At 37.4% G+C, this 12,057-nt stretch overlaps 1 protein-coding gene across 2 annotated transcripts in view; it reads right to left on the bottom strand.

The window, feature by feature from the left end:
• The window catches only part of Girdin (protein girdin), a 245,079-nt gene that overhangs the window by 154,143 nt on the left and 78,879 nt on the right, over positions 1–12,057 (bottom strand). The gene's annotated exons all lie outside the window — the stretch shown is intronic.

The following is a 12,057-nucleotide window of genomic DNA, read 5'->3' as shown; positions in this document are numbered from 1 at the left end:
CAGAATAATAATTTAATTGCATTGTCATCACATTCACATCCCACATAGAATGAAGCGAAAGCCCACATTAAAACAAGTCCAATGCCCGCAAGTAATCAGACATTTAACATCTGCCATGATGTGACACCATGCATTTTTTTTTCTTGTTTAATTGCTTTTTCCTATAAATCACAACCGTAACCTGACTTCCTTTTCAAATCCCTCTTTAAACCTGGTTACAATCTTTGGTCTTTTCGTCAAATATTTTAGCACTTTTTGCTAAAATAAATACAGCAGTTTCAAATGATCATTAGTTTATAATTAGTTATCATGTCCATCATAACACTTATTCATTTTCTCTATACCGTATGGTTTGATAAAAATATGAAAATAGATGAGCAAATGACCTGTATTTTCGATTACATTCTCCCTCCGATTACTTTCGACTATTGAGAAGGGCAATAACCCTCTCAATATCCAATCCAATGAGCCCTTTTTTGAAGTTTTTACGACAACGCTTTCGTTGTCGTAAAACGTTGTCGCCGCAGGGCATAACTTAAAACCTTTGCCCTGGGGGCTGTGGGGGGGTGTCATCACAAAGACATAATTTCCGGACCTTTCAACTACGTTGAACGAAATGGCTATCTCGAAATTTTGATTGGATGTGTTTGGGGAAATAGTGAGCGTGAGAGGGGGGTTGGTTGTCCTCCAATCACTTTTGACTTTTAAAAAGGGCACTAGCCTTTTCAATTTTCAATCGAATGAGCCCTTTTCAAAGTTTTTACGACAAATCCTTCGATACGAAGTGCCCTGGTCTAAAAAAATAATAATAATATATTGTGCCGACATCGTTCTTTACTTAGGCAGCGCTATTGGGCTGCCTATGATAGTGCTTCTGAGTACCTGCTAAACGTAGGCCAAAACACAAAGTAAAAAAAGAAAATTGATATATTATAGTTCTTCTAAAAGGTATGGACTCCCATATCCCCTTTATTTATCGTGTAGCGTGTGAAACATTTTCTGACCAATCAGAGCACGGAAAGGTATAAACTTGGGTAAATAATTGAAGCACCCTCAGTCCATTAATAAGATTAAAGCCGGAAGTTTACGGAGTACCAGAGGAAGAGTGGTTTGCACCTGTCCGAAGAGGAAATCTATTCAGTATTACCAGACGTAAATTGCAGCAAAAACAAGATTCGCATACCTCATTAAAAAAACGGTCTTTTCTGAAGTGAAAGGGTCCCATAACTATTCCGTCGTTTTTTTTTTCTTATTTTCTTGTTAGAAATGAAAAAAACGGGAAGCACGGCCGTAATTATCGGATCAATGCAAATGACGGTGACTGGCCATAGATCTGGCTCTGGGTATTGTCAAGGAGGCACACTTGTGCCTCTATAAAGAGGCGACCCACCACAATGTTAAGCGATTTCAGGTCCTAGAGGTCGCAGAGAGACGGCGGTAATCGCATTTTGTAGCCCAAGCTCAAACTAAGAAACTTGAAAAATTTCATCCTCCTCTGACTTTATCTTCATGGGGTAAACTGGGCCGGAAGTTTGGACCCTCCCACCACAGCCCCCCTTTAAAGTTGTCCGATTGGGCTGAAATTTAGAGGTTAAGCTTTCCTAGGGCCCGGGAGCTTATCCTCGAAATTTCAGCTCAATCCGATCACTCCTTCCCTGTTTTCAAAAAACCAAAAATAGCCACTTAAAATTCATCATCATTTCTTTTTTTTCTTATCCACGCCTACAGGCCACAGTTGGCAACGGATCCGGGTGAATGAGGACTCATTCGAAGCAGAATTCGACCTGTTAGGGCCTTTTGATATTTTCAGACCGAAAAAATTATCCCCCGAATTTACATTTACGAAAATCCTTGTTTTCCTATAATAGCCCATGTTAATTTTTCCCACCACAACCCCCCTTTAATGTTTTCTGATCGGGCTGAAATTTAGAGGATAAGCTTTCCTGGGGCCTGGGAGCTTATTCTCGAAATTTCGGCTCAATCTGATCACTCCTTCCCTGTTTTCCAAAAACCAAATATCAAGTTTTGTGGGAATTTGCTTGCGTCGAAAATGATTCCATTTACTAAAAAACAATTACAATTGTGTCTCTTTAGTCCAGCGGTTGATACTCCAGACTGGCAGGCGGAAAACCCGGGTTCGATTCATCGTCAGAACAAATTTTTTATATACTGAATTTAAATTTTAAAAAAGAAACTCAGTTTCTTTTTTAAATTATTTGAAAAAAATTACGTTTTCTAAAGAGTTAAAGAGGCTGAGTTACAAGGTTGACCCTTAAAACGTACAGGGATTAGGGGGGCACAGTTGGGGGGCTGTTAAAGAGGCTGAGTCACAAGTTCGAACCTTAAAACGTACAGGGATTAGGAGGCACCCTGTACGACGTGATTTGAGTATTCAGGAATTAAAAGCCTTAACACAAGAATGTTCAAGAGCGGGGGGTTTGGGGGCGGCAGCCCCCCAACTTTAACTCCTGACACGATCAGCTAACAGTTAGTCAAGCAATAATAAGTAATAAACTGTACAAAAACGTGCAGAAATTATTTGAAAAAAACTACGTTTTCTAAAGAGTTAAAGAGGCTGAGTTACAAGGTCGAACCTTAAAACGTACAGGGATTAGGAGGCACAGTTGAGGGGGCTGCCGCCCCCAAACCCCCGCTTTCGCAGCCTTTAAATAAAAAAAAGTTCTTTAAACTGAAAGTAAGGAGCGACATTAAATCTTAAAACGAACAGAAATTATTCCGTATATGAAAGGGGCTGTGCCCTCCTCAACGCCTCGCTCTTTACGCTAAAGTTTTTATTGTTTAAAAAAAAGAGTTGTGAGAAAGTCAAACTTTTGGAAGCAACTGAAAATAACACTCCCTTAGGTACGCATATTTAATGAGCTTAATGCCCTTGACCCTTCCATAAATTGAGTTTTTCTTTAAGTTTTTATATTCTTCGTATGTTTTGCCCATTTCTGATATTTCTCCGGATGTTGTACCCTCTCCTTCCGAAACAAATCCTAGGTGCGTTCCGAGTCACCTTGTTTAGCGGTGGACCCCTTTCAATTTGTCAAGTAGCTAGAAGTACAGCCCCTTTTCAGTAGCCACATCATCGGTGCTACGACCCTTCCAAGTTTTACAGCAATTGTGAACCACGGGCAAATATTCTATAAGTAACTAGATTGGAATCGAACCCACTGAAGACGCAAATATGATCCTGAGTGAGCGAGTGCTAATCCTTACCATATGTAAAAAAGATTCGATTGTCATCGAATATGGTAAAACGGAAAAACGTAGGACAACTAAGAAAAAAGAGGTAATTCAAAGCCAGTAGAAATAGATGAAAATGGGATTATTTCAGCCAAGATCTCTACTCAGCCGTCCTCAGTGCAAGAAGAAGACAAAAAATAGATAGGAGTCTATAGAAAAATATAAAAAGGCAAATCTTTAAAACAAAAATTAAATAGAAGACGCGATTTCTAAAGCAACTGTTCTTATTTTGTCATTATCCCGTATGATCTCAAAGATTATCTATAGAGCATGGACACCAAAAATTATAACTATAGCTATTGACAAGGTTTGACCAGCCTGTCTAGTAATTAAGTGGATGATAAGTGATTTTAAAACCCTATATACCATCCCAACAAAGATTAAATTTATGAGGTGCATTTGGTGCATTTATGAGCCTATTTCTTACAACCCACCGAGTTTGTTTGGGATTCAGCACCGTCTTCTGGTAGATGTGCTGGTGACAAAAACTTTGAGATTCTTATTAATATTGAGGTTGGATTGTCAAAAAACACAAGAAGGGCGCTAGCCCTGATTTCTTATCAAGTTTTGTTGAGGTCAAACAACATGTTGCGCTGGCAAGAATTTGGGGCATTTCCAAACAAATGTCGAATAGGGTCCGGAACCTTACTTTCCAACAAGTTTTGTTTAAATCAAGATAGCCATTTTGATATTTGCTATTGATTTTAAAATACATGTGCCTCCGCCCCCCCCCCCCAGTCTGCAAAGATACAAACAGGTCTGGACCGTGAATTTTATAAAGAGGACAATATCTCTTGCTGTCCATCAACTTTTTTTTTAGATCTAACAACCTTTTCTGGCAAATATCATCCAGAAGAGAAATATCATGACCAGAAGAATTTAGGGTTCTTTTCCCTTATCAAAGTTGAAACAGGCATTGACTAAAATAAGCCACAATTGGGCTATCCTTTTTCCATCAGACTTGGTGGAGATGCGACAATCTGTAGACGGCGTGATAACAAAAATATAGGGACCTTTTCCCCCAAATTGGTCTAATCGAGTATGATTTCCCAATGGGCACACGGCACACCTAGAACACTTACTCTTACATTCAATATTTTTGGTTTAAACCCGACAGCCTGTTCTGTTAGGTTTTGTGATGACAAGAATTTAGGTAACGCCTCTCCCCACATAGGTTAGACGTGTAGGCATCCCAAAAACTTCAAAGTTAAGCATTTACTCTTTCTTTCTACCATGTTTGAATAGGATCTGGTCACCCGATCAGATAGAAGTCGGTACAGCAAGTACTTAAGGAGCCTTGACCCCGCCCATCCCCATCTTTCACAGGGACCCCTTTCCCTCCCACTTACGACTACCGACTACCCCTGGAAAAAAAACGACAAACAAACAAACAAATAAACACGCACCCGTGATCTTTCTTCTGGCAGAAAATACAAAATTCCGCATTTTTGAAGATAGGAGCTTAAAACTACTATAATAGGGTTGTCTGAAACTCTGAATCTGAGGGGAGATTTTCATTAAGATTCAATTATTTTTAGGGAGTGTTTCCCCCTTTTTTTTTAAAATCTGGCAAATTTTCCCAGGCTCGTAACCTTTGATAAGTGCACTTAAACTTCATGAAACTTATATATTTGAAATCATAGGCAGCGCGCTAGCGCTGCCTAAGTAAAGAACGATGTGGGCACAATGTGTGTGTTTTTTTTCCATACCCGGGAACTTCGTATCGAAAGAGTTGTCGTACAAAGTTCGAAAAGGGCTCATTCGATTGCGAATTGGAGTGGCTAGTGCCCATTTTAATAGTCGAAAGTGGTTGGAGGGCAACTAGCCCCCCTCCACGCCCATCATTCCCCCAAACACATCCAATCATAATTTTGTTGTAGCCATTTTGTTCAGCGTAGTTAATTTTCAAATAGAAATTATCTTTTTGAGGAGGAGACTCCCCCGCAGCCCTCGGAGCAAGGGTGTTAAGTTATGCCCTGGGGGCCTAAAAGGTTTCTATAGAAGGCGTTGTCGTAGAAACTTCAAAAAAGGCTCATTCGATTGGAAATTCAACGGGCTAGTGCCCATTTTAATTGTCGAAAGTGATTGGTGGGCAACTAGCCCCCCCCCCCCCGCGCCCATCGTTCCTCCAAACACATCCAATCAAAATTTTGAGATAGCCATTTTGTTCAGCGTAGTTGATTTCCAGGTAGAAATATGTTTCTGAGGAGGACACCCCCCCAAAACCATCAGGGAAAGGTTTTTAAATTATGCCCTGGGGGCATATAACGTTTTTAAAGAAGGCGTTGTCGTTGAAACTTCAAAAAAGGATCATTTGATTGGAAATTCAAAGTGCTAGTACCCTTTTTAATAGTCTATAGTTATTTGAGGGCAACTAGCCCCCCCCCCCCCCCACACCCATTATTTCGCCAAACACAGCCAATTAAAATTTTCAGATAGTCATTTCGCTCATCGTACTTGACTTCAGGAGATATAATATTTTTTTGAGAAGGAAACTCCCCAACAACCCTCGGGGCAATAGTTGTAAGCTGTGCTCTGGGGGCACAAGATGTTTTTATAGAAAGTTCTGCCATAGAAACTTCAAAAAGGACTCATTCCATTGGAATTCAAAGGGCTAGTGCCCTTTTTAATATTTGGAAGTGATAGGCCGGTAACTAACCCCCCTCTCACCCCCACCTTTTCCCAAAACACATCCAATTAAAATTTTGAGATAGCCATTTTGTTCAACGTAGTTTACAGTTCTGGAAATTAGGTCTTTGAGGATGACAACCCCCTTACAGCCTTTAGGACAAGAATTGTATGTTATGCCCAGAGAGCATATAAAGTTTTATAGAAAGCGTTGTCGTAGAAACTTCAAAAAGGGCTCATTCGATTAGAAATTGAAATGGCTTGTGCCCTTTTTAATAGTCGAAAGTAATTGAAATGCAACTAACACCCCTTCCACGCCCACCATTTCCCCAAACACATCCAATAAAAATTTTGAAATGGCCATTTTGTTCCACGCAGTTAAAGTTCAGGAAATTATACCTTTGAGCAGGACACTCCCCTCAAAGTCTTCAAAGCAAGGGTTATAAGTTATGCCCTGGGGGCATATAAATTTTTTATAGAAATCTTTGTCGTAGAAACTTGAAAAAGGGCTCATTCAAATGGAAATTCACAGGTCTAGTGCTCTTTTTAATAGTCAAAAGTGATTTGAGGGCAACTAGCCCCCCTCTCTTGCCCACTTCTTCCTCAAACATATCCAATCAAAATTTTTAGATAGCCATTTTGTTCTGTGTTGTGGATTTCCAGATAGAAATTATATTTTTGAGGTTGGACACTCCCCCATAGCCCTCAGAGCAAGGGTTGTAAGTTATGCCCTGGGGGCATATAAGGTTTTTACTGAACGCGTCGTCGTAGAAACTTTAATAAGGGCCCATTCGATTGGAAATTGAAATGGCTAGTGCCCTTTTTAATAGTCAAAAGTGATTGGAAGGCAACTAACACCCATCCACTCCCACCATTTCCCCAAACATATCCAATCAAAATTTTGAGATAGTCATTTTTTTCCACGCAGCTTAAAGTTCAGGCAATTATACCTTTGAGCAGGACTCTCCCCCCGCAGTCTTCAGGGAAAGGGTTTTACGTTACGCCCTGGGGGCATATAAGATTTTTATTGAAATGTTTGTCGCAGAAACGGGCCCATTCGTTTGGAAATTGTAAGGGATAGTGCGCTTTTCAATAGTCGAAAGCGATTTGAGGACAACTAATCCCCATCTCACGCCCACCTTTCCCCCAACCACATCCAATCAAAATTTTTAGATATCAATTTTATTCAACGCATTTGAAAGTTTTGGAAATTAGGTCTTTAAGGATGACAACCCATCCCGCCCTCACAACCCTCAGGGCAAGGGTTTTAAGTTATGCCCTGGGAGAATGTAAGGTTTTTATTGAAATTGATGTTGTAAAAATATCCAAAAGGGCTCATTCAATTGAAAATTGGAAGGGCTATTGCCCTTTTAATGGTCGAAAGTGATTGAAGGGCAACTAACCCCCCTATCACGCCCACCATTTCCGCAAACACATCCAATCAAAATTTTGAGATACCCATTTTGTTCAACGTATTCGAAAGTTCTGGAAATTAGGTCTTTTAGGATGATAACCCCATCAGAGCCTCAGTGTAAGGGTTTTTCGCTTTGCCTTAGGATTATATAAGGTTTGTATAGACTTCTGCTTCAGAAGTTTCAAAAGGGGTATAGTGGATTGGAAATTAAAATAGTCCTTTTGAATAGTCGGATGTGAGGGCAGAGCAATTAAATACCCTCTCTCACCCACTATTTTTCCAAACACATTCGATCACAGTTTAGAGATAATCATTTTGTTCAATGTAGTTTATAGTTCTGGAAATTGTGTATTTAAGGATGAAAAACCCCCCAGAGTCCCCAGGGCGAAGGTTGTTAGTTATGCCCTGGGGGCATATAAGGTTTTTAATGATAGAGTTGTCGTAAAAACTTGAAAAGGGGCTCATTCAATTGGAGATCGAGAAGGCTAGTGCCCTTTTTTATAGCTGAAAGTGATTGGAGGGTAACTAACCCCTCTCTCACCATTCCCCCTAACACATCCAATCAAAATATTCAGATAGCTATTTTGTTCAACGTAGTAGAAAGTTCTGTAAATTAGGTCTGTGAGGATGACAACCCTCCCAGCCCTCAGGGCGAGAGTTGTAAGTTATCCCCTGGGGCATGTGAGGTTTTTATTGAAAGCGTTGTCGTAGAAACTATAAAAGGGCTCATTTGATTGAAAATTGAAAAGGCTAGTACCTTTTTTAATAATTGAAAGTGATTGGAGAAAGACTAACGCCCCTCTCACGCCCAACATTTTCCCAGACACATCCAACCAAAATTTTGAGATAGCTGTTTTGTTTAACGTAGTTGAAAGTTCTGGACATTAGGTCTTAGGGGATGACAACCACCCTCACAGCCCTTAGGGTAAGAGTTGTAATTTATGCCCAGGGGGCATATAAGGTGTTTATAGGAAGTGTTACCGTAGAAACTAAAAAACGGCTCATTTGATTGGAAATTGAAAGGCCTAGTGCCCTTTTTAATAGTCGAAAGTGATTGGAGGAAAACTAATGCCCCTCCCACGCCCACCATCCCATTTGACTTTATGTTTAAAAAATAAATGTTACCATAAGATTAAATCAAATTGCACTGTGTTAATACTAAGTACAACTTCAACACCTCAGGTGAATCCCAAGAGCGACCAAAGATTTTATGTCCGGACTTTTGGATTTATTTCCGCTCGTAGAATTCAATCAAATCAAAATAGCGTAAGGGTATCCAAACTGCCAAATGTATTATACAGATTTTTTTGCGAATGGCATCAGGTTTTCTATTTCAGGTCAACTAGACGAGGTTTGAAACTAAATTAAACACTACTATTTGTGTCCAGAGGGTGTATGTTGTTAAAAATTACTGAAAATTTTTCTACAGCATACAAATAGCAGGCCAAGCTATAAATCTTTAAAAAAAAAATTACAATAAATAACCGAGTCAAACTCAAAACGAGCAAAAATTAACATAAGTTGGGCACAAAACCCCTATGCCTTCCCAAGGCCAGAACATAATTTGCACTTTACTGAAAAAAATATAAATGAATGTGCATTGCCAGTTTAATATACATATACTGATATTTAGTAATCAAAATCTTAATATTATTTGATTTATTAAAGTTATAAAAGTAAAAACATTTCTATTTTTTTCAGTAAAGTGCAAATTATGTTCTGGCCTTGGGAAGGCACAGGGGTAATATAAAACGAACAGAAATTAATTAAAAAAACTTTTTCCACAAAATAAGTTTTTCACAGAAAAGTAAAGAACTCCATTAAACAAAAAATGAGCAAAAATAAAATCAAATATTCTACCAAGCGTGAAACAACCACAAATCAGCATCAATAAATAAATAAGAACATAATTTGCACTTTACTGAAAAAAATATAAATGGATGTGCATTGCCAGTTTAATATACATATACTGATATTTAGTAATCAAAATCTTAATATTATTTGATTTATTAAAATTATACAAGTAAAAGCATTTCTATTTTTTTCAGTAAAGTTCAAATTATGTTCTGGCCTTGGGACGGTACTGAGGTTTTGAGCCCAACTTATGTTAATTTCTGCTCGTTTTGAGTTTGACTCGGTTATTTATTGTAATTTCTGTTCGTTTGGAGTTTCATTTATTTATTGATGCTGATTTGTGGTTGTTTCACGCTTGGTAGATTATTTGATTTTATCTTTACTCATTTTTTGTTTAATGGAGTTCATTACTTTTCTTTGAAAAACTTATTTTGTGGAAAAAGTTTGTTTAATTAATCAGCATAAAAAGCCGATTCTTTTCATAATCTATTGTTACAAAATTTTCGTTTTTTGGAATTTCGGTTACAATTGAACCGGGTCGCTCCTTAGTTACAGTTCGTTCCCACGAACTGTTCGATAAGACATACAAACTTGTCATGTGGTCGTAGAGCTCAAGACAATAAAAAGTTTTTGTATCAATCATGGCTGATTGTCAACCTTATAAGAAGTGGATACACCTCTGTCAAAACTACTACCACTCTTACAGGACTGTTACAAACATGATTACCCATTTTTGGAAAAACTGCATTTTTAGCACTTTTTTACTCATGTACACTTTTTTAGCAAGACAATTGTTATAGAATTGATCAATATACCACTGTTTCTAATGTCACGACAATTTCAAAATTAGCCAGGAAAAAATTAGGGCAGTATAATAATGTCCAAGTGTAGACAGGCTCGGCCCTACGGTTGTTGCCTCCCTGGCCAAGCTCTTATTTTGCACACTTTGTGAGCAGATTCTTAAAATTTCGACAAGAGAAAACAAAGATATACAAATTGGTATATGTGGTTTAAATTTCTATAGGGCCTAATTTTAATATTCTTTTTTTAATTCAAAGGCAAAATCCTTTAGTTTTTTTTATTTTGTAAAAGTTTATCAGTAAAAAGGTCCCCAAAATACAGATAGAAATAATAACAAGACATAATAACAAGAAATACAATAAACATATAACAGAAATAACAAGTTTGAAGAAATAACAAGAAATAATAACAATGTTAAATCACCAATTCAATAAATTTATTTAACAAAAGTTGTCAGAAAGTACTGTAAAAATCCTGCTACAAAGAACTAGGGGACATTTAAGGAAAAATACAAATCTACTCCCTAAGTAAATTCTATAGAGCGAAATGACCAATTTAACTTCAATATATAGTGAGAGGAATATTTTTTTTTCTTTTTTGATATCACAATTAAAAAGAGTTTAAGGAAAAAAAATTAATCCAGCTGCCTCTGTCACCGTATTTTGTTGATCAAAATATCTCTAACTTTCATCTCTCTAATTTTAACCCACAAAAAAATCACCAGAAACTTCAATATTTGAATAAAAAAACTTTCTATATGATCAAAGAATGCGTCACTTATATCGGTGAAAAACAATATTCCGTCGGCTCCACTGGTCCCAGACATCTATAAAACCGAGAGCCACCCCAATAATGTCTTCCAAAGAGATTGAATGGATAGTCAGTACCCAAATAGGGAGTTACTGCATCATTAACCCTCATGTCACCTTCCAGTACGAGTACCTTAGCACCTCAAGTTTCCAGTGCCTTACGGTGGTACAGAGCCTGGCATTGTGAAAGATTTTATCACTTCTCCTGGGGCTACTAATCTCGTCAAGAAGCAAACATCTTTTAGTGACTCTACTAAGATTAGAATTCCTTATTCTCTTATTATTTAGACGGTACTTCTCTAATATATACTACACACTCGAGAATTTGTGACGGAGCAACTTCCGTGAACAGTTAATTGCTTTGGTTGGCTAGACAAACAGGGTTTCTCACTCCATGAACAATATTTAAACTTTAGTTCTTATGGGGCTGATGGGCAAAAAAAGGTACCTAGGATAGGTTAAGTTACGTATTTAATATAATACGCTCTGGGCGGCCCCCCCTTCCATAATTCTTTGTGGTAGTTTTTATAGTTTTGTTACTAAAGTATTATATTTTCACCATATTTTTTTTATTTTCATTGGCATTAACCAAATTTCACTTCTCGAGTGTATATTACATAATAGAAAAGTACCATTTAGACTGCTAATGTACTCAAACTATATAAGAATAATTAATGCATTTTTTCCCCTTAGTATCACAGTTTGTGAAGGAGCTTCAGGCATATCATTCTTAGTATCTTTAGGACGTTCATCAGGATAAGACCAAGTACAATTTTTAAATGAATAAGTGTTTTTTTTGTTGTTTTTTACCTCAAGCTTAGCGTACTTAGTATTTGCGTATACTCACTTCGCCCTAGGAGAAGCTATTCACAACAAGATGTTACTAATATCGAGATTTAGCTAGAACTAATTTGAGCCAATCAGAAGATTCTACAACAAAATCTGATGTAAAATTAGCACAAGCTAAATCTCGGTATTAGTAAAATCTCATTGTGAAAGGGACTTTACATGATCACGTTAAAACCACAATATTATTAAATCGATATCTACAAAGAGCCAACACATCCAGAAATGTTAACTTTAAAGGAACAATGAAATTGTTTAGTAATTTTCTGAAAATGAAAATCAGCCCAGTAGTAACCAAAACTCTAAAAAACATAATTTTGATAACAATAGATACTTCAAAAGAATTGACATTTTATGTTGATTCAAAATATATAAATTCACTAAGTTTGACGTTATCCATTAAAAGCTAAGAGTCAAAGAAAATTTGCGTGATTTTCGAAAAAAGGGAGAAAAATC

The sequence above is a fragment of the Artemia sp. Qi Xiang Cuo genome, chromosome 8, assembly GCF_049724085.1.
Source record: "Artemia sp. Qi Xiang Cuo chromosome 8, ASM4972408v1, whole genome shotgun sequence".
Lineage (NCBI taxonomy): Eukaryota > Metazoa > Arthropoda > Branchiopoda > Anostraca > Artemiidae > Artemia > Artemia sp. Qi Xiang Cuo.
Note: the sequence above shows the minus strand (reverse complement) of the source record. Positions and strands in the feature narration are given on the sequence as shown.